This window comes from Cherax quadricarinatus, chromosome 30, assembly GCF_038502225.1.
Source record: "Cherax quadricarinatus isolate ZL_2023a chromosome 30, ASM3850222v1, whole genome shotgun sequence".
Classification (NCBI taxonomy): Eukaryota; Metazoa; Arthropoda; class Malacostraca; order Decapoda; family Parastacidae; genus Cherax; species Cherax quadricarinatus.
In genome coordinates, this window is record NC_091321.1 from 37675193 (window position 1) to 37695829 (window position 20637).

At 41.1% G+C, this 20637-nt stretch overlaps 1 protein-coding gene across 1 annotated transcript in view; it reads left to right on the forward strand.

Moving 5' to 3' along the window:
- Positions 1 to 4730: 4730 nt before the first annotated feature.
- The window catches only part of LOC128686465 (uncharacterized), a gene marked incomplete in the record, with an annotated part of 176489 nt that continues 160582 nt past the window's right edge, over positions 4731 to 20637 (forward strand). The window contains 1 exon segment of the mRNA XM_070090115.1: positions 4731 to 4815.

Below are 20637 nucleotides of genomic sequence, written 5' to 3' on the forward strand. Positions count from 1 at the left end.
GAAAGATAGGCAGAAGAAGAAGTCGGCCTTAAAGTAAAGAATTTAGTCCATTGTGTGGTTCAAAACTGAGCGTGGAGAGGGAATGCATGATGTGTCGGTCGTTTCCAAGTAGAATGGGAAGGTAACAAAGGAACATCATCAGGAGATTGATGTTGGGGTTTAGGAGTAGGACCGGAGTTGGTCCGTCGTGAAACGGGCTGGCAATTCGAAAATTGCCATACCATAGAGGGAGACGCCAGAAGCATAGTCAAAGGAGAGCAGAGATCAGACAAATTGAAGGAGTCAGTCGTAGCCCCGGTACCTGAAGCGGGTGAGGAAACAGCACCAGCAAGAGGTACAGGGGCATCAGGAGTGTCCGAAAAGTGGTCTAAAAACAAGGCAGGGTCAGAATGGGGTGCGGTATCACGAAGGGGCCCGGGGGTAGTGGGTTCATGGATTGGGTTCTCCATGGTTAGGTTACTCCTTTGCTTTTTGTTTTTAAGAAAAAAAAGAAAGAAGAAAAGAAAATAAAAATAAAAAAAAAGAATAAAAAAAGGGGGGAGTGGGGAGGAATAGTTCAAAGAAGGAATGAAAGGGCCGGAAATCTCCCTCCATGCCCAAGAGGACCTCAGCACCGCTAGTAGTGCAGATGCAGCATGGAACCTGTGCCATACCCTACCCTTCATGCCAGTAAACCAGCAATCCGGGATAGCAACCTCACATCTGCCGAGCTACCTCGGTGGACAAAAGAGAGGGCAGTCGGATATCTGCCACAAAGCATACCTCCTTTGGCCACCACCCCGGAATCCGAAAGGAGGCTTCCAGAGAAACACCCGTCGCCTGAAAGACACCCAAAGCTACACTCAGGGATACCAGAGAGGGATCGGGACATCCCCAGGCGATCCAGATTCCACGGCAAACTATGCCACCACCAAGAGCCTCAACAGAATGGGATGGACCCTGGTATCCTTCCCCCTACCTAGGAACTAGCACGCCTGAGGGAGAAATTCCAAAGGCCAAAAAGAGGAAGGGCAATAGGGAGGGGTGGGGAGGAGGAGGAGGAAAGGAAAAAGGGGAGGATGGGGAGGATGGGATAGGGAAGGGGGGATTGGGGAGTAATTAGGTTCGGTCTGAGGAAGGAGACCAACAGGTCTAATTCCTCAGACCAAGAGCCTCTTCACCACAACAAGGAGCCCCCCTTGAAGAGGAGCACTGAGACAGATAATAGGATTGCTCCCATTACCTCTGATGATGTCATCCAGACGGCTAACAATATCCTCCATCCCAGCCCCAGGAAAGCAAACACTCTGCCTCCTACTCCTGTCCTTCAAGCAGAACACCCTATCTATATACCTAACTTGGCTATCCCCAACAACAACAATATTCTTACCTTCCTTGGTGTCATTCGTTGTGATGTTCCCAGTAGTCGACTCACATTCGACGGGTAGCACTGAGAATGTATTAGATGTTTCCACAACAGTTTCCACAGCAGTCTCTTTCTTCTTCATCATTTCTACCTTTCCATTCGTCTTCTTGATCGTCAACTTCGTTCCCTGCTGTCCAGACACTGACCAGTTTCCCTTCTTGATCTGAGGAATCAAAACAGGAGGACTACTACGAATCTTCTTGTTTTCCTCAGTCAGTCGCCAAATCTCCATCTTCGCCATCCTCAATTCTTCCTTAAGCTGTTGGTAAAGTTGCTCGATGGAGGGCATCTTGCATCAATCCGTAGAGAGCGCACAAACAGGTTTTCACAGAGCTAAGTACACGTCACCACAATACTGAGGTATTGACTACCTCCAGTCATCAAGACTGAGGTATTGACTACCTCCAGTCATCAAGACTGAGGTACTGACTACCACCAGTCATCAAGACTGAGGTATTGACTACCACCAGCCATCAAGACTGAGGTATTGACTACCTCCAGTCATCAAGACTGAGGTATTGACTACTTCCAGTCATCAAAACTGAGGTATTGACTACCTCCAGTCATCAAGACTGAGGTATTGACTACCACCAGTCATCAAGACTGAGGTATTGACTACCTCCAGTCATCAAGACTGAGGTATTGACTACCACCAGTCATCAAGACTGAGGTATTGACTACCACCAGCCATCAAGACTGAGGTATTGACTACCACCAGTCATCAAGACTGAGGTACTGACTACCACCAGTCATCAAGACTGAGGTATTGACTACCACCAGCCATCAAGACTGAGGTATTGACTACCTCCAGTCATCAAGACTGAGGTATTGACTACTTCCAGTCATCAAAACTGAGGCATTGACTACCACCAGTCATCAAGACTGAGGTATTGACTACCACCAGTCATCAAGACTAAGGTATTGACTACTTCCAGTCATCAAAACTGAGGTATTGACTACCACCAGTCATCAAGACTGAGGTATTGACTACCACCAGTCATCAAGACTGAGGTATTGACTACCACCAGCCATCAAGACTGAGGTATTGACTACCACCAGTCATCAAGACTGAGGTATTGACTACTTCCAGTCATCAAAACTGAGGTATTGACTACCACCAGTCATCAAGACTGAGGTATTGACTACCACCAGTCATCAAGACTGAGGTATTGACTACCTCCAGTCATCAAGACTGAGGTATTGACTACCACCAGTCATCAAGACTGAGGTATTGACTACCTCCAGTCATCAAGACTGAGGTATTGACTACCACCAGCCATCAAGACTGAGGTATTGACTACCTCCAGTCATCAAGACTGAGGTACTGACTACCACCAGTCATCAAGACTGAGGTATTGACTACTTCCAGTCATCAAAACTGAGGTATTGACTACCACCAGTCATCAAGACTGAGGTATTGACTACCACCAGTCATCAAGACTGAGGTACTGACTACCACCAGTCATCAAGACTGAGGTATTGACTACCACCAGCCATCAAGACTGAGGTATTGACTACCTCCAGTCATCAAGACTGAGGTATTGACTACTTCCAGTCATCAAAACTGAGGTATTGACTACCTCCAGTCAACAAGACTGAGGTACTTACTATCACCAGTCATCAAGACTGAGGTATTGACTATCACCAGTCAACAAGACTGAGGTATTGACTACCTCTAGTCATCAAGACTGAGGTACTGACTGTGGAAAATACTGTATATATTTTCCGGAAATAAGGTAATTTATAGGTAAATAGATGGCCTATACTGTATGTAATAATATTTGTCTTAGAAAACGGAAAGCCTGCATCTGGGCAGGGGACTCGCCATCTTGGTTTTGAATTTTGTATAAACGTTGGTGTAATGGGAAGAATTTTTCGTGCTCTAGAGGTTAAAATTGTGTTGACACCTCTCAAATAGGAGGCAAAATTGGTTGATGTGCATTCCTGCATAACTTGAGATATCAGACGACTGGACAAGACAGCTCCAGGAACCTCAGATAAGCTCTCTAGATTTGTGTGTAATTCTGGCCAGCATTATTTTCATAGATTTAGTTAGAGTGAGGTTTTCTGAGTATGATACACATTAATCTCCAGTCAAATTGGTGAGTGGTATTAAGATATATTTTCCTTCTGTTATGTAATTGTGTATATATATAACCATTTATTATTTTTAATATACAGTCCACAAATTTACATATTTACCAGTATTCCTGGTGTTTACCTGGAGTTTACCTGGAGAGAGTTTGTATGTATGTATATTTCATTTAATTAATAGGTCCAGAGCAACTTGTGGATATGACAGTGGTAGGTATCGAAGGGGGACATTTTTTGCGACCTAGGTGTCCCAAATTCCTACTTGTCTATGTAACATTGATAAATAATAATTATCTTTGTTATCATTTACTGTTATGTACATAATTAGTTACATTCAGATAAGTGCAATTTTCCACACATATATTGTTTACAGTAGTTACCCCGTGTAGACGTTTGAGAACACTTAAGCCACTCCTGAGGAAATTAAAACTTCATCAGAGTATAAAACAAATTCCAGCCACAAAATAGAGCGAGAAACCAACGTCAAAGACCTGGGAGTTATCATGTCGGAGGATCTCACCAGTCATCAAGACTTAGGTACTGACTATCACCAGTCAACAAGACTGAGGTATTGACTACCTCCAGTCATCAAGACTGAGGTACTGACTGTCACCAGTCATCAAGACTGACAGACTCTAAACTTAACCTCAAAATTTACCATCTCTTCCTCCAATTTTGAAATACATTTTGAATGGATTTTGAAAAAGAGATTTTTAACAAGGGTTCGAAACCGACTTTGTTACTGTCCATCCAGGAATTTACTCTCTTTAAATCTATCATTCCAGTTATATTCATCAATTCGAGTTAATAATCATGACCACAATCGCTTTTTTATTATTTTGTGGCGAATTATTGCTTAATTTATCTTCCAAATTTAAAAATTATAAAAAAATTTAAAATTTGACCGTGTCCGAAATGCTGCTCGTTTTACCGGCTTCATATAAACAATTTATCTTACTTTTATCTATGATTATTCTTTATTTCTACAATAGTTATATATTTTAATATATTATATGCCTTTGGAATTTATAAAAGAAATTAATTTTAAATAGAGGGATACGGAAATGCAAATTTTATTTTCTAAAGTCGGAATCCACTCGCTTTCAAAGTTAATGTGGTTCTAGAAGATTAATTAGTAATATATTTTATTAATATAAGTTTTAGGTGGGATGAGTAATTCATAATTAAATTCAAACAGGAGAAGCCTTGGTGAGTTTAGTGGCGGCGGCGGCCATCTTGTCCGCCGCTGTTCACTGTTGACTGTTTACCTCCTGTATTCTCGCCCGTTGTGCTTCTCTCTTCCTTCCAACGGGGACGTGAGTATGCTTTACCGTTACGGGGACGTATAACGGGGGTTGTGGGTGTTATAGGGGTTGTTACAGAAGGGGAAAAGGGGTTAAATAAGGGGTGGTCTTAGGGAAGCCCCTATCAGGGCCGTGGAGTTGTCCGTCCCGGACCTTATTTTGCCCAATATTTCTCTTAATTTAGGGGTTTAAGGCCTGGAATAGGGGCTGCATGGGGCCCAAGGGCTCCAGGGAAGATGTGGTATAGGTTCGGGCACCCAGGGGCACCTTGTTAAGTGGGTATTTAAGGTTAAATATGTCGGTGTCGGTAGTAGAATTAGGTTAAGACCCACTGATTCAACCCAGTGACTGGATGGTGACTCTTAATCTGTTACTGTACTGTTACTGTATTGTTACTGTTACTGTATTGTTACTGTTACTGTATTGTTACTGTTACTGTATTGTTACTGTTTTGTTACTGTTACTGTATTGTTACTGTTTTGTTACTGTTACTGTATTGTTACTGTTTTGTTACTGTTACTGTATTGTTACTGTTTTGTTACTGTTACTGTATTGTTACTGTTTTGTTACTGTTACTGTATTGTTACTGTTTCGTTACTGTTACTGTATTGTTACTGCTTTGTTACTGTTACTGTATTGTTACTGTTTTGTTACTGTTACTGTTACTGTATTGTTACTGTTTTGTTACTGTTACTGTATTACTGTTTTGTTACTGTTACTGTATTGTTACTTTGTTACTGTTACTGTATTGTTACTGTTTCGTTACTGTTACTGTATTGTTACTGCTTTGTTACTGTTACTGTATTGTTACTGTTTTGTTACTGTTACTGTATTGTTACTGCTTTGTTACTGTTACTGTATTGTTAGTTACTGTATTGTTACTGTTACTGTACTGTTACTGTACTGTTACTATACCATTACTGTACTGTTACTGTACTGTTACTGTACTGTTACTGTACTGTTACTGTACTGTTACTGTACTGTTACTGTACTGTTCCTGTACTGTTACTATACTGTTACTGTATGTTACTGTATTGTTACTGTTTTGTTACTGTATTGTTACTGTTACTGTACTGTTACTGTATTGTTACTGTTTTGTTGCTGTTACTGTATTGTTACTGTTCTGTTACTGTATTGTTACTGTTCTGTTACTGTATTGTTATTGTTACTGTATTGTTACTGTTACTGTACTGTTACTGTATTGTTACTGTTACTATATTGTTACTGTTACTGTATTGTTACTGTTACTGTATTGTTACTGTTACTGTACTGTTACTGTACTGTTACTGTACTGTTACTGTACTGTTACTGTATTGTTACTGTATTGTTACTGTACTGTTACTGTACTGTTACTGTACTGTTACTGTACTGTTACTGTACTGTTACTGTTACTGTACTGTTACTATACTGTTACTATATTGTTGCTGTACTGTTATTGTACTGTTATTGTACTGTTACTGTACTGTTACTGTACTGTTACTGTACTGTTACTGTACTGTTGCTGTACTGTTACTGTACTGTTACTGTACTGTTACTGTACTGTTATTGTACTGTTACTGTACTGTTATTGTACTGTTACTGTACTGTTACTGTACTGTTACTGTACTGTTACTGTTACTGTACTGTTACTGTACTGTTACTTTATTGTTACTGTACTGTTACTGCACTGTTACTGTTACTGTACTGTTACTGTTACTGTGCTGTTACTGTACTGTTACTGTTACTGTTCTGTTACTGTACTGTTACTGTATTGTTACTGTACTGTTCTGTTACTGTACTGTTATTGTACTGTTACTGTACTGTTACTGTTACTGTTGCTGTACTGTTACTGTACTGTTGCTGTACTGTTACTTTATTGTTACTGTACTGTTACTGTACTGTTACTGTTCTGTTACTGTTCTGTTACTGTACTGTTACTGTGCTCTTACTGTACTGTTACTCCCCTCAGGGAAGGTTCCTTGATGTTGGTGAGGGGCTCTTGATTTAGGGAATTGGATCTATGCTCCAGTTCCCCGAATTAAGCCTGAATGCCTTCCACATCCCCTCCCAGGCGCTGTATAATCCTACGGGTTTAGCGCTTCCCCTTGATTATAATAATAATAATGTACTGTTACTGTGCTGTTACAGTGCTGTTACAGTGCTGTTACTGTGCTGTTACAGTGCTGTTACAGTGCTGTTACAGTGCTGTTACTGTGCTGTTACTGTGCTGTTACTGTGCTGTTACTGTGCTGTTACTGTACTGTTACTGTTCTGTTACTGTCCTGTTACTGTATTGTTACTATACTGTTACCATATTGTTACTGTACTGTTACTGTTCTGTTACAGTACTGTTAATGTATTGTTACTGTACTGCTACTATACTGTTACTGTTCTGTTAATGTACTGTTACTGTACTGTTACTGTATTGTTACTATACTGTTACTGTATTATTACTGTACTGCTACTGTATTTTCACTGTACTGTTACTGTATTGTTACTGTACTGTTAGTGTATTGTTACTGTTCTGCTACTGTACTGTTTCTGTTCTGCTACTGTATTGTTACTGTACTGTTACTGTATTGTTACTGTTCTGTTACTGTTCTGTTACTGTATTGTTACTGTTCTGTTTCTGTACTGTTACTTTAGTGTTACTGTACTGTTACTATACTTTTACTTCACTGTTACTGTACTGTCACGGTACTGTTACTGCATTGTTACTATACTGTTACTGTACTGTTTCTGTACTGTTACTTTAGTGTTACTATACTGTTACTTTAGTGGTACTGTACTGTTGCTTTAGTGTTGCTGTACTGTTACTGTATTATTACTTTACTGTTACTGTAATGTTATTGTTGCTGTACTGTTACTATACTGTTACTTCACTGTTACTGTATTATTACTGTACTGCTACTTCATTGTTTCTGTACTGTTACTGTACTATTACTTTCACTGTTACTGTACTGTTACTGTACTACCTCTACTGTTACTTTACTGTTACTGTTCTGTTACTGTATTGTTACTTTACTGTACTGTTACTGTATTGTTTATTGTACTGTTACTGTTCTGTTACTGTATTGTTACTTTACTGGATGTTGCTTATTTACAGTACTGTTACTGTTACTTTACTGAACTGTTACTGTGCTGTTTCTGTTACTGGATGATTTTTGTCGATTACTGAATGTTACTGTTACTGCACTTTTACTGGCTGTTACTGGATGGTTATTGACTGTTACTGGATGGTCACTGGCTGTTACTAACTTACTGGATGGATAGTGATTTTTACTGACTGTTACTGGCTGACTAGTGACTGTTACTGGCTGGCTAGTGACTGTTACTGGCTGGCTAGTGACTGTTACTGGCTAGCTAGTGACTGTTACTGGCTGGTTAGTGACTGTTACTGGCTAGCTAGTGACTGTTACTGGCTGGTTAGTGGCTGTTACTGGCTGGCTAGTGACTGTTACTGGGTGGTTAGTGACTGTTACTGGGTGGTTAGTGACTGTTACTGGGTGGTTAGTGACTGTTATTGGGTGATTAGTGACTGTTACTGGCTGGCTAGTGACTTACTGGCTGGCTAGTGACTTACTGGGTGGTTAGTGACTTATTGGCTGGTTATTGACTTACTGGCTGGTTATTGACTGTTACTGGGTGGTTAGTGACTGTTACTGGGTGGTTAGTGACTGTTACTGGCTGGCTAGTGACTTACTGGCTGGCTAGTGACTTACTGGGTGGTTAGTGACTTATTGGCTGGTTATTGATTTACTGGCTGGTTATTGACTTACTGGCTGGTTATTGACTGTTACTGGGTGGTTAGTGACTGTTACTGGGTGGTTAGTGACTGTTACTGGCTGGCTAGTGACTTACTGGCTGGCTAGTGACTTACTGGGTGGTTAGTGACTTATTGGCTGGTTAGTGACTTATTGGCTGGTTAGTGACTGTTACTGGGTGGTTAGTGACTGTTACTGGCTGGTTAGTGACTTACTGGCTGGCTAGTGACTTACTGGGTGGTTAGTGACTTACTGGCTGGTTATTGACTTACTGGCTGGTTATTGACTTACTGGCTGGTTATTGACTGTTACTGGGTGGTTAGTGACTGTTACTGGGTGGTTAGTGACTGTTACTGGCTGGCTAGTGACTTACTGGCTGGCTAGTGACTTACTGGGTGGTTAGTGACTTATTGGCTGGTTATTGACTTACTGGCTGGTTATTGACTTACTGGCTGGTTATTGACTGTTACTGGGTGGTTAGTGACTGTTACTGGGTGGTTAGTGACTGTTACTGGGTGGTTAGTGACTGTTACTGGCTGGCTAGTGACTTACTGGCTGGCTAGTGACTTACTGGGTGGTTAATGACTGTTACTGGGTGGTTAGTGACTGTTACTGGCTGGTTAGTGACTGTTACTGGCTGGCTAGTGACTTACTGGGTGGTTAGTGACTTATTGGCTGGTTAGTGACTTACTGGCTGGTTAATGACTGTTACTGGGTGGTTAGTGACTGTTACTGGCTGGTTAGTGACTGTTACTGGGTGGTTAGTGACTATTACTGGGTGGTTAGTGACTGATGCTGGCTGGTTAGTGACTGTTATTGGGTGATTAGTGAGTTACTGGCTGGTTAGTGACTGTTACTGGCTGGCTAGTGGCTTACTGGGTGGTTAGTGACTTTTTGGCTGGTTAGTGACTTATTGGCTGGTTAGTGACTGTTACTGGGTGGTTAGTGACTGTTACTGGCTGTTACTATGCTGTTTGTGACTGTTACTGTGCTGTTAGTGACTATTACTGGATGGTTAGTGACTGTTACTCACTGTTACTGTGCTGTTGGTGGCTGTTACTCACTGTTACTGTGCTGTTTACCTGGAGTTTACCTGGAGAGAGTTCCGGGGGTCAACGCCCCTGCGGCCCGGTCTGTGACCAGGCCTCCTGGTGGATCAGAGCCTGATCAACCAGGCTGTTGCTGCTGGCTGCACGCAAACCAACGTACAAGCCACAGGCCGGCTGGTCAGGAACCGACTTTAGGTGCTTGTCCAGTGCCAGCTTGAAGATTGCCAGGGGTCTGTTGGTAATTCCCCTTATGTATGCTGGGAGGCAGTTGAACAGTCTCGGGCCCCTTACACTTATTGTATGGTCTCTTAACGTGCTAGTGACACCCCTGCTTTTCATTGGGGGGATGTTGCATCGTCTGCCAAGTCTTTTGCTTTCGTAGTGAGTGATTTTCGTGTGCAAGTTCGGTACTAGTCCCTCTAGGATTTTCCAGGTGTATATAATCATGTATCTCTCCCGCCTGCATTCCAGGGAATGAATACAGGTTTGGTGACTGTTACTGGATGGTTAGTGACTGTTGACTGCCTGTTACTGGACGGTCACTGACTGTTACTGTACTGTTATTATACTGTTACTTTAATGTTACTGTACTGTTACTGAACTGTTATTGGTCACTGTTATTGACAGTTACTGGACGTTACTGTTACTATGTCGTGGGGGTTCGTCAGGAGATATTGGAGAAAGAAATACACAGTTACCGTACTGTGTTACAGCTGACTGTTAGTGGATATTACTGACCGTTATTGACTGCTACTGACTCTTTCTCAATGATACTGGTTATTTGCTGACAGTTACTGATTGTTATTTACTGGATGTTACTGATGCCGGAAAAAAAATCCCCCCCCAGTACCAACAATACCACCAGTCCGATGACATTCTTCTTTGCAAATATACAGGGTCTAAAGCCAGCAACAAACAACAAAATACCTTTCATCCATGGACTGCTTGCAGAGGCAAAGGCAGTGTTCGCGGCTTTCACTGAGACCCACATAAAGGATCACTTGGACAACAAAATATGGATCCTAGGTTAAAACCTATACAGATGTGACAGAGTGAACAGGCAAAAGGGGGGGGAGGGTTGGCCTGTACATTGCAAAGTCACTTGTTTGCACAGAATTGCTAAATGCCTCAAATGATGTAGTGGAAGTTTTAGCAGTAAAGGTCGAGAACCAAAACCTAGTCATTGTGGTAGTCTACAAGCCTCCGGATGCAACATCCCAGCAATTCCAGGAACAGCTGCTAAAAATTGACCACTGTCTGGAAAATCTTCCAGCTCCTGCACCCAACATCTTGCTCCTGGGGGATTTCAACTTAAGGCACCTAAAATGGAGGAATATAGCAAATAATATTGTTGCAGTAATAACACCAGGAGGCAGCTCTGATGAAAACTCACACTCACATGAGCTTTTAAATCTCTGCACAAAATTCAATTTAAACCAGCAAATAATAGAGCCTACTAGACTGGAGAATACACTAGACCTCATCTTCACTAACAATGATGATCTGATAAGAAATGTCACCATATCAAAAACAATATACTCAGATCACAACATAATTGAGGTTCAGACATGTATGCGTGGAGCCCCAGACCGACATAATGAGACTAGTCACGAGGGAGCATTCACCAAATTCAACTTCAATAACAAAAACATAAAGTGGGACCAAGTAAACCAAGTCCTAACCGATATAAGCTGGGAAGATATACTAAGCAACACAGACCCCAACTTATGCCTAGAACAGATTAACTTGGTGGCACTCGATGTATGCACAAGGCTTATTCCTCTAAGAAAAAGGAGGAGTAGATGTAAAATAGAAAGAGACAGGCGCTCCCTTTACAGGCGATGGAAAAGAATAACAGAGCGGCTAAAAGAGGTCAATATATCTGAAATGCGTAGGGAGACACTGGTCAGAGAAATAGCAAGCATCGAACTTAAGCTAAAGGAATATTATAGGAGTCAGGAATCGTGGGAAGAACTAAAAGCCATAAATGAAATTGAAAGAAACCCAAGTATTTCTTCTCCTATGCCAAATCAAAGTCGAGAACAACGTCCAGTATTGGGCCCCTACTTAAACAAGATGGGTCCTACACAGATGACAGCAAGGAAATGAGTGAGCTACTCAAGTCCCAATATGACTCAGTTTTTAGCAAGCCGCTAACCAGACTGAGAGTCAAAGATCAAAATGAATTTTTTATGAGAGAGCCACAAAATTTGGTTAACACAAGCCTATCCGATGTTATCCTGACGCCAAATGACTTCGAACAGGCGATAAATGACATGCCCATGCACTCTGCCCCAGGGCCAGACTCATGGAACTCCGTGTTCATCAAGAACTGCAAGAAGCCCCTATCACGAGCCTTTTCCATCCTATGGAGAGGGAGCATGGACATGGGGGTCGTCCCTCAGGTACTAAAGCAAACAGACATAGCCCCACTCCACAAAGGGGGCAGTAAAGCAACAGCAAAGAACTACAGACCGATAGCACTAACATCCCATATCATAAAAATCTTTGAAAGGGTCCTAAGAAGCAAGATCACCACCCATCTAGAAACCCATCAGTTACACAACCCAGGGCAACATGGGTTTAGATCAGGTCTCTCCTGTCTGTCTCAACTATTGGATCACTACGATAAGGTCCTAAATGCACTAGAAGATAAAAAGAATGCAGATGTAATATATACAGACTTTGCAAAAGCCTTCGACAAGTGTGACCATGGCGTAATAGCGCACAAAATGCCTGCTAAAGGAATAACAGGAAAAGTCGGTCGATGGATCTATAATTTCCTCACTAACAGAACACAGAGAGTAGTCAACAGAGTAAAGTCCGAGGCAGCTACGGTGAAAAGCTCTGTTCCACAAGGCACAGTACTCGCTCCCATCTTGTTCCTCATCCTCATATCCGACATAGACAAGGATGTCAGCCACAGCACCGTGTCTTCCTTTGCAGATGACACCCGAATCTGCATGACAGTGTCTTCCATTGAAGACACTGCAAGGCTCCAGGCGGACATCAACCAAATCTTTCAGTGGGCTGCAGAAAACAATATGAAGTTCAACGATGAGAAATTTCAATTACTCAGATATGGTAAACATGAGGAAATTAAATCTTCATCAGAGTACAAAACAAATTCTGACCACAAAATAGAGCGAAACACTAACGTCAAAGACCTGGGAGTGATCATGTCGGAGGATCTCACCTTCAAGGACCATAACATTGTATCAATTGCATCTGCTAGAAAAATGACAGGATGGATAATGAGAACCTTCAAAACTAGGGAGGCCAAGCCCATGATGACACTCTTCAGGTCACTTGTTCTATCTAGGCTGGAATATTGCTGCACACTAACAGCACCTTTCAAGGCAGGTGAAATTGCTGACCTAGAAAATGTACAGAGAACCTTCACGGCACACATAACGGAGATAAAACACCTCAATTACTGGGAGCGCTTGAGGTTCCTAAACCTGTATTCCCTGGAACGCAGGTGGGAGAGATACATGATTATATTATATACACCTGGAAAATCCTAGAGGGACTAGTACCGAACTTGCACACGAAAATCACTCACTACGAAAGCAAAAGACTTGGCAGACGATGCAACATCCCCCCAATGAAAAGCAGGGGTGTCACTAGCACATTAAGAGACCACGCAATAAGTGTCAGGGGCCCGAGACTGTTCAACTGCCTCCCAGCATATATAAGGGGGATTACCAACAGACCCCTGGCAGTCTTCAAGCTGGCACTGGACAAGCACCTAAAGTCGGTTCCTGACCAGCCGGGCTTTGACTCGTACGTTGGTTTGCGTGCAGCCAGCAGCAACAGCCTGGTTGATCAGGCTCTGATCCACCAGGAGGCCTGGTCACAGACCAGGCCGCGGGGGCGTTGACCCCCGGAACTCTCTCCAAGTAAACTCCAGATTGTAACTTACTGTTACATTATGGCTAGTGACTTACTGTTACTAGACTGTTTCTGGCTGATACTGACTGTTAGTGATTGTTATTGACTGTTACTGGATGTTACTAATTGTTACTCAATGGTTAGTGACTGTTAATAGAGAGTTATTAACTTCTTAGACTGTTACTGTATGATACAAAACTGTTACTGACTGTTACCCAACTGTTACTGATTGTTACTTGACATAATGTTACTAGACTGTTACAGACTGTTACTAGACTGTTACTGACTGTTAATTGACTGTGACTTAATAGACTGTTACTGTCACTGGAATGTTACTGTCTCTGTAATGTTACTAACTGTTACTAGACTTTTACTACTGTTACTAGACTGTTAATAGATTGCTACTGGACTGTTATTTGACTGTTACTAGATGGTTATTAACTGTTACTGTTTCTGTTACTGATTGTTACTAGACTGTTATTTTACTGCTACTGGACTGTTACTGTTACTAAAATGTTACTGATTGCTACTAGACTTACTGAACTGTTAATGGACTGTTATTGGACTGTTACTGACTGTGACTAGATTGTTACTGTCTGTAACTGGACAGACAGTGACTGGGTGGTTGAGCCAGGTGTCTTGAAGGCAACAAGGGGTCTTGAAGGCAGCAAGGGGTCTTGGAAGGCAGCCAGGGGTCTAGAAGGCAGCTAGGGGACTTGACTGCCAGGGGACATTAAAACAACCAGGGATCTTTGAAAACAGCCAGGGGTTCTCATTCTCATATCTGACATAGAAAGGAATATTAGCCACAGCACCGTGTCTTCTTTCTCAGATGACACCCGAATTTGCACAACAGTGTCCTCTATTGAAGACACCGCAAGACTCCATACTGACATCAACCAAATCTTTGAATGGGCCACAGAAAAAATATGAAACTCAATGATGAGAAAATTCCATTACTCAGATACGGAAAAACGTGAGGAAATTAAAACTACATTGAAGTATAAAACAAATTCCAACCACACATTAGAGCGAAAAAACTAATGTAAAAGACCTAGGAGTGATCATTTCGGAAGATCTTACCTTCAAAGACCATAACATTGTATCAATCACATCTGCTAGATAAATGACAGGATGAATAATGAGAACCTTCAAAACTAGGGATGCCAAGCCCATGATGACACTCTTCAGGTCACTTGTTCTATCTAGGCTGGAATATTGCTGCACACTAACAGCACCTTTCAAGGCAGGTGAAATTGCTGACCTAGAAAATGTACAAAGAGCCTTCACGGCACACACAACTGTGATAAAACACCTCAGTTGCTGGGAACGCTTAAAGTTCCTAAACCTGTACTCCCTAGAATGCAGGCGGGAGAGATACATGATCATATACACTTGGAAAATCTTAGAGGGATTAATACCAAACTTGCACATGAAAATCACTCCCTATGAATGAGCCTCAAAACTCCATAAATGTATGCCAGATTTCTGACATTACCCTAACTCCGATAGATGTTGAAAAAGCCATGGACAAAAAGCCCATGCACTCAGCCCCAGGCCCAGACTCGTGGAACTCTGTGTTCATTAAGAACTGCAAGAAATCCCTCTCATGTGCCCTAAGTACACTGTGGAGGAGGAGCTTGGACATGGGTGAAATTCCAGTCACTTAAAACAACGGATATAGCCGCACTCCATAAAGGTGGCAACAAAGCATTAGCCAAGAACTACAGATCAATAGCTCTAACGTCCCACATCATAAAAATCTTTGAAAGAATGCTAAGAAGCAGGATTGCAAATCACCTGGATTCCCAAAAACTGCACAATCCAGGGCAACATGGGTTCAGGGCAGGTCACTCCTGCCTCTCACAACTACTGGATTGCTATGATATGGCCTTGAATGCACTGGAAGAAAATCAGAATGCAGATGTAATGTACACAGACTTTGCAAAAGCGTTGGACAAGTGCAATCATGGTGTAATAGTGCACAGAATACATGCTAAAGGAATAACTGGCAAAGTGGGGAGCTGGATCTTTCAACTTCCTAACCAATTGAACACAAAGAGTAGTGGTCAACAGAGTTAAATTGGAGGCTGCCATAGTGAAGAGCTCTGTTCCACAAGGCACAGTACTCGCCCCCATCCTGTTCCTCATCCTCATATCAGACATAAACAGAGATGTAACCAACAGCACCGTATCATTGTTTGCAGACGATACTAGGATCTGCATGAGGCTGTCATCTATTGAGGACATTGTTAACCTCCAAGAAGATATAAACAAAGTTTTCCAGTGGGCAACAGAAAACAATATGATGTTCAACGAGGACAAATTCCAACTACTCCGTTATGGAAAACTGGAGGGGATAATAACTAGAACAGAGTACAGTAGGGCCCCACTTATACGGCGGGTTAGGTTCCAGGCTGTCGCCGGAAAGCAGACATCGCCGGAAGGCAGAACTCCATTTTTTTTCCATTTATAAATGCATATAAATGCCAGACAACAAGTTTACACTAAATTAAATTAAATAAGTAATAGAACTAGGCATTAAAAACACACAAAGTAAAATACAGTCACAGTAAATTCATTACTTATCTTAAAGTATTTGTAATCTTAATGTTGGAAGTCAGGTGCAGGTAGCCCAGGTATAGGTAGCACTGGCTCCCCGTCTCATACTTAATATACGATATTTAAAACATCCCAGAGAGGTAAAATACACATACAGTACACTCATTATTTACCTTAAAATATATGTAGTCTTAATATAGGAAGAGAGGTGAGTAGTATTTATTTGTATAAAGTCAGTGTAGGTAGCCAGTAAGTAGCCCGCCTGGGCTACCTACCGGTTACCTACACTGTGGCCCAGAGCCATATTAACATCGACATGCCTTGTTCACTGAATTTAGTCATTTCTAACAACTTCCTTTAGATGCCATCATAAACGAAGGTAGAAGTAATGAATAATTCATGCCGAAAATTGTAAACAAAAGCGGAGTGAGGGAGTGGCTGGGCCAAACGCAGATTCATACACGTTTTCTCTGATGGCTGAACAGAGAAAACGTAATGTTGTCCCTCCACCCGGCTACCACACAGCTCCACAAGTATTATTATCAGAGCACACCTAAAATATGCAATAAATGCCAGACAACAAGTTTACACTAACTTATATTAAGTTAGCAATAGAAATAGGCATTAAAAACACAATAAAAGGTAAGATACACACAGAGTACACTTATTACTTACCTTAAAATATTAATATTAATGTGTGAGAAGTGAGTGGCAGGGTGTTTATTGAATAAAATCAGAATGGCACACCATCATCATCTAAGTTGGCACTTACGACTTCTCTTTTTATTACAGCTAACCTTAGACGCCATCGTCAGTGAGAGCCAACTAGTTAACGAAAGAGTAAACGAGTGAGAGAACGAGATACAGAGTTCAGACAATGTAAGAACACAAACTGAACAGGTAGTGGACGATCACTTGGTCAGGCGAAATAAATACGTATTAATATGTATCTACTTTTAGTTCATTCACGTCCATTTGTAAGAGTTTGTAAAACATTTACCTCGATATTTTTTTATTTTAATAATAATTATCTCACATTACAAATACTCTTACATTGTGTACAAGTTGTACAAGTTAGTTCAGAATAAACAAACAGCAACACACCATTTTTAGAGTGAATGAAGTTAATAATATTAATAATAATAATATTATTATTATTATTATTTATTATAAAAAGCACTAAACCCACAAGGGCCGTGAATTGCTATACATAGAGTAAAGGCATGCGAAAAGAATATTTTTCTACAGTTACCCCCCAGTTTGACTAGAGAAAATGTAATTCTTCCGACACTACCTACACAGCTGCTTTGTAAACAAATCTCATATTTACATCAATTTTTATTCTGAGTGTATGTATCATGTTTATATGCTATGTAATGGGTTTCATATATAATTTTGAGGAAAATATCATAGTTGGATTAATGAAAATGCCTATATTGATGTAAAATAAGACATTTAGTGTGCCCAAGAGTGATTATTATTACGTAGTATTGGCGTCATGAGTAGAAAGAGACTTAGCGATTTTAATGTGTACCTGCACACCAGCACAGTGTGTAAGTATATTTAGGTACAGGTACACATAAGTATAATTATCAGAGTACATATAAAATATGCAGTAATTTTCCAAAATTTCAAGTGTTTTAAAGTTTCCTGACATAATAGATAAGGTCACGGAAAATGTGAACAAACTGGATGGGGGGTGCCGTATTTGAAACACCGCTTGCCGTATAGCAAATTTTGGTCATAATTTGACATCGCCGTATTAGCAGAACGCCGTAAGGCGAAGCGCCGTAAAGCGGGGCCTTACTGTATACTACAAACTCTGGCCATACAATAGAGCGGAAAAATAATGTAAGGGACCTTGGAGTGGTAATGTCTGAAGATCTTACTTTCAAAGATCACAACAGTACCACGATCATAAGTACAAAGAAAATGATAGGATGGATAATGAGAACTTTCAAAACGAGAGATGCCAAGCCCATGATGATCCTTTTAAGAACATAAGAACATAAGAACGAAGGAACACTGCAGAAGGCCTACTGGCCCATGCGAGGCAGGTCCAAGTCTCCTACCGGCTTAAGCCAATGCACCCAACCTAGTCAGGTCAGGTCACATTGACTTAAGGGAGGAACACGGCAACCGACCTGGTAGCACAAGCTATCAGGTCTAACTCACACCCACCCACATCTACTCATGTATTTATCCAACCTATTTTTAAAGCTACACAACGTTCTGGCCTCTATAACGGTACTTGGGAGTTTGTTCCACTCATCCACAACTCTATTACCAAACCAGTACTTTCCTATATCCTTCCTGAATCTGAATTTTTCCAACTTAAAACCATTGCTGCGAGTCCTGTCTAGGCTAGATATTTTCAGCACACTATTTACATCCCCTTTATTTATTCCTGTCATCCATTTATACACCTCAATCATATCCCCCCTAATTCTACGTCTTTCTAGAGAGTGCAGTTTCAGGGCCCTTAGTCTATCCTCATAGGGAAGGTTTCTGATACATGGGATCAACTTTGTCATCCTCCTTTGTACATTTTCCAGAGAATTTATATCCATTCTGTAATACGGTGACCAAAACTGTGCAGCATAATCTAAATGAGGCCTAACCAAGGATGTATAGAGTTGAAGAACAACCTGAGGACTCCTATTATTTATGCTTCTTGATATGAAGCCAAGGATTCTATTAGCTTTATTGCGAACACTTATGCACTGTTGTCTTGGTTTCAGATTACTGCTAACCAGAACTCCTAAATCTTTTTCGCAATCCGTAATATTAAGATCTACATTATTTAGTTTATATGTGGCATGGTTATTGTCCTGTCCAACATTTAGAACTTTGCATTTGTCTATATTAAACTGCATCTGCCACTTCTCTGACCACTGCATCAGTCTATTCAAATCTTCCTGGAGTGCTCGAATGTCCTCGTCAGAATGAATTCGACGGCCTATTTTGGTGTCATCGGCAAACTTGCCGATGTCGCTCTTTATGCCCTCATCTATGTCGTTTATGTAGATTGTGAACAGCAGGGGGCCCAACACTGACCCCTGTGGAACACCGCTCGTGACACTTCCCCACTCTGATTTCTCCCCATTTATGCAAACTCTCTGCTGCCTATTTGTCAACCATGCCTCTATCCAGGAAAAAATTTCTCCTCCTATTCCATGTGCTTTAATTTTCCTCAATAGTCTCTGATGTGGGACCCTGTCAAAAGCCTTACTGAAGTCCATATACACAATATCATATTCATTACCAAGATCTACCTCCTCAAATACCTTAGTGAAAAAAGTTAATAAATTCGTAAGGCAGGAACGCCCCTTTGTAAAACCATGCTGAGATTCGTTGATTAATTTATGCTTTTCAAGGTGGCTACGAACTGCCTCGGCAATTATTGATTCCATAATTTTCCCACTATGGAGGTTAGGCTTATTGGTCTATAGTTCGAAGCTAAGGACCTGTCACCTGTTTTGAAAATAGGTATCACATTTGCCATTTTCCACTTATCTGGCACCATGCCAGTTTGTAGTGATATGTTGAAAAGATTAGCCAAAGGTGTGCTAAGCTCCTCTTTACATTCCTTTAGAACCCTTGCATACAGTTCATCAGGGCCTGGGGATTTGTTAGGTTTTAATTTATCTATTTGCCTAAGGACCATGTCACTTGTGACCCTAATAGTGCACAGTTTATTATCGTCCTGTTCTACATAATTTATCATTACTGGAATATCGCTGGTATCCTCCTGTGTAAAAACTGAGAGGAAGTATGTGTTAAAAATTCTACACATTTCCTTATCACTGTCAGTGAGCTGACCCGAGGAACTTTTGAGTGGGCCTATCTTGTCCCTGATCTTACTTCTGTATACCTGAAAGAATCCTTTTGGGTTAGTCTTCGATTCTCTTGCAACTTTAACCTCATAATCTCTTTTTGCTTTTCTAATTCCCTTTTTTATTTCTCTCTTTAACTGAATATATCGATTTCTCAATTGCCCCTCTCCTCTTTTGATTTGCCTATATATGCCTCTCTTTTGACCAATCACATATTTTAATCTATTGTTCATCCATTTAGGATCATTTTTGTTTGATCTGATTTCCCTATTTGGAACATAATTTGACTGAGCAGCTAGAACTATGCCCTGGAAAGCATCATATCGGCAACTATCACCACCTACCTGACCCTTAGTCAGGTCATTCCAGTTCAGCCCACCTAAGTAATTTTTCAGTCCTATGAAATCAGCCAAGCGAAAGTCAGGGACGGAGACTTGATTGCCATTATTAGGGGAATTCCATGATATATTAAAACTGAGTGATTTGTGATCACTTTCCCCAAGCTCATCATTAACCTCAAGATTATTAATTAGTGTTTCCCTACTGGCAAGAACCAAGTCAAGGAGGTTATTTCCCCTAGTTGGCTCTGTCACAAACTGTTTTAAAAAACAATCCTGGATCGTATCAAGAAAGTCACCTGACTCTAAATTTCCTGTCAAATTGCTCCAGTCAATCTGTCTATAGTTGAAATCTCCCATTAGCACAACATTTTCGTATGTAGATGCCTTACGAATTTCGTCCCATAGAAGT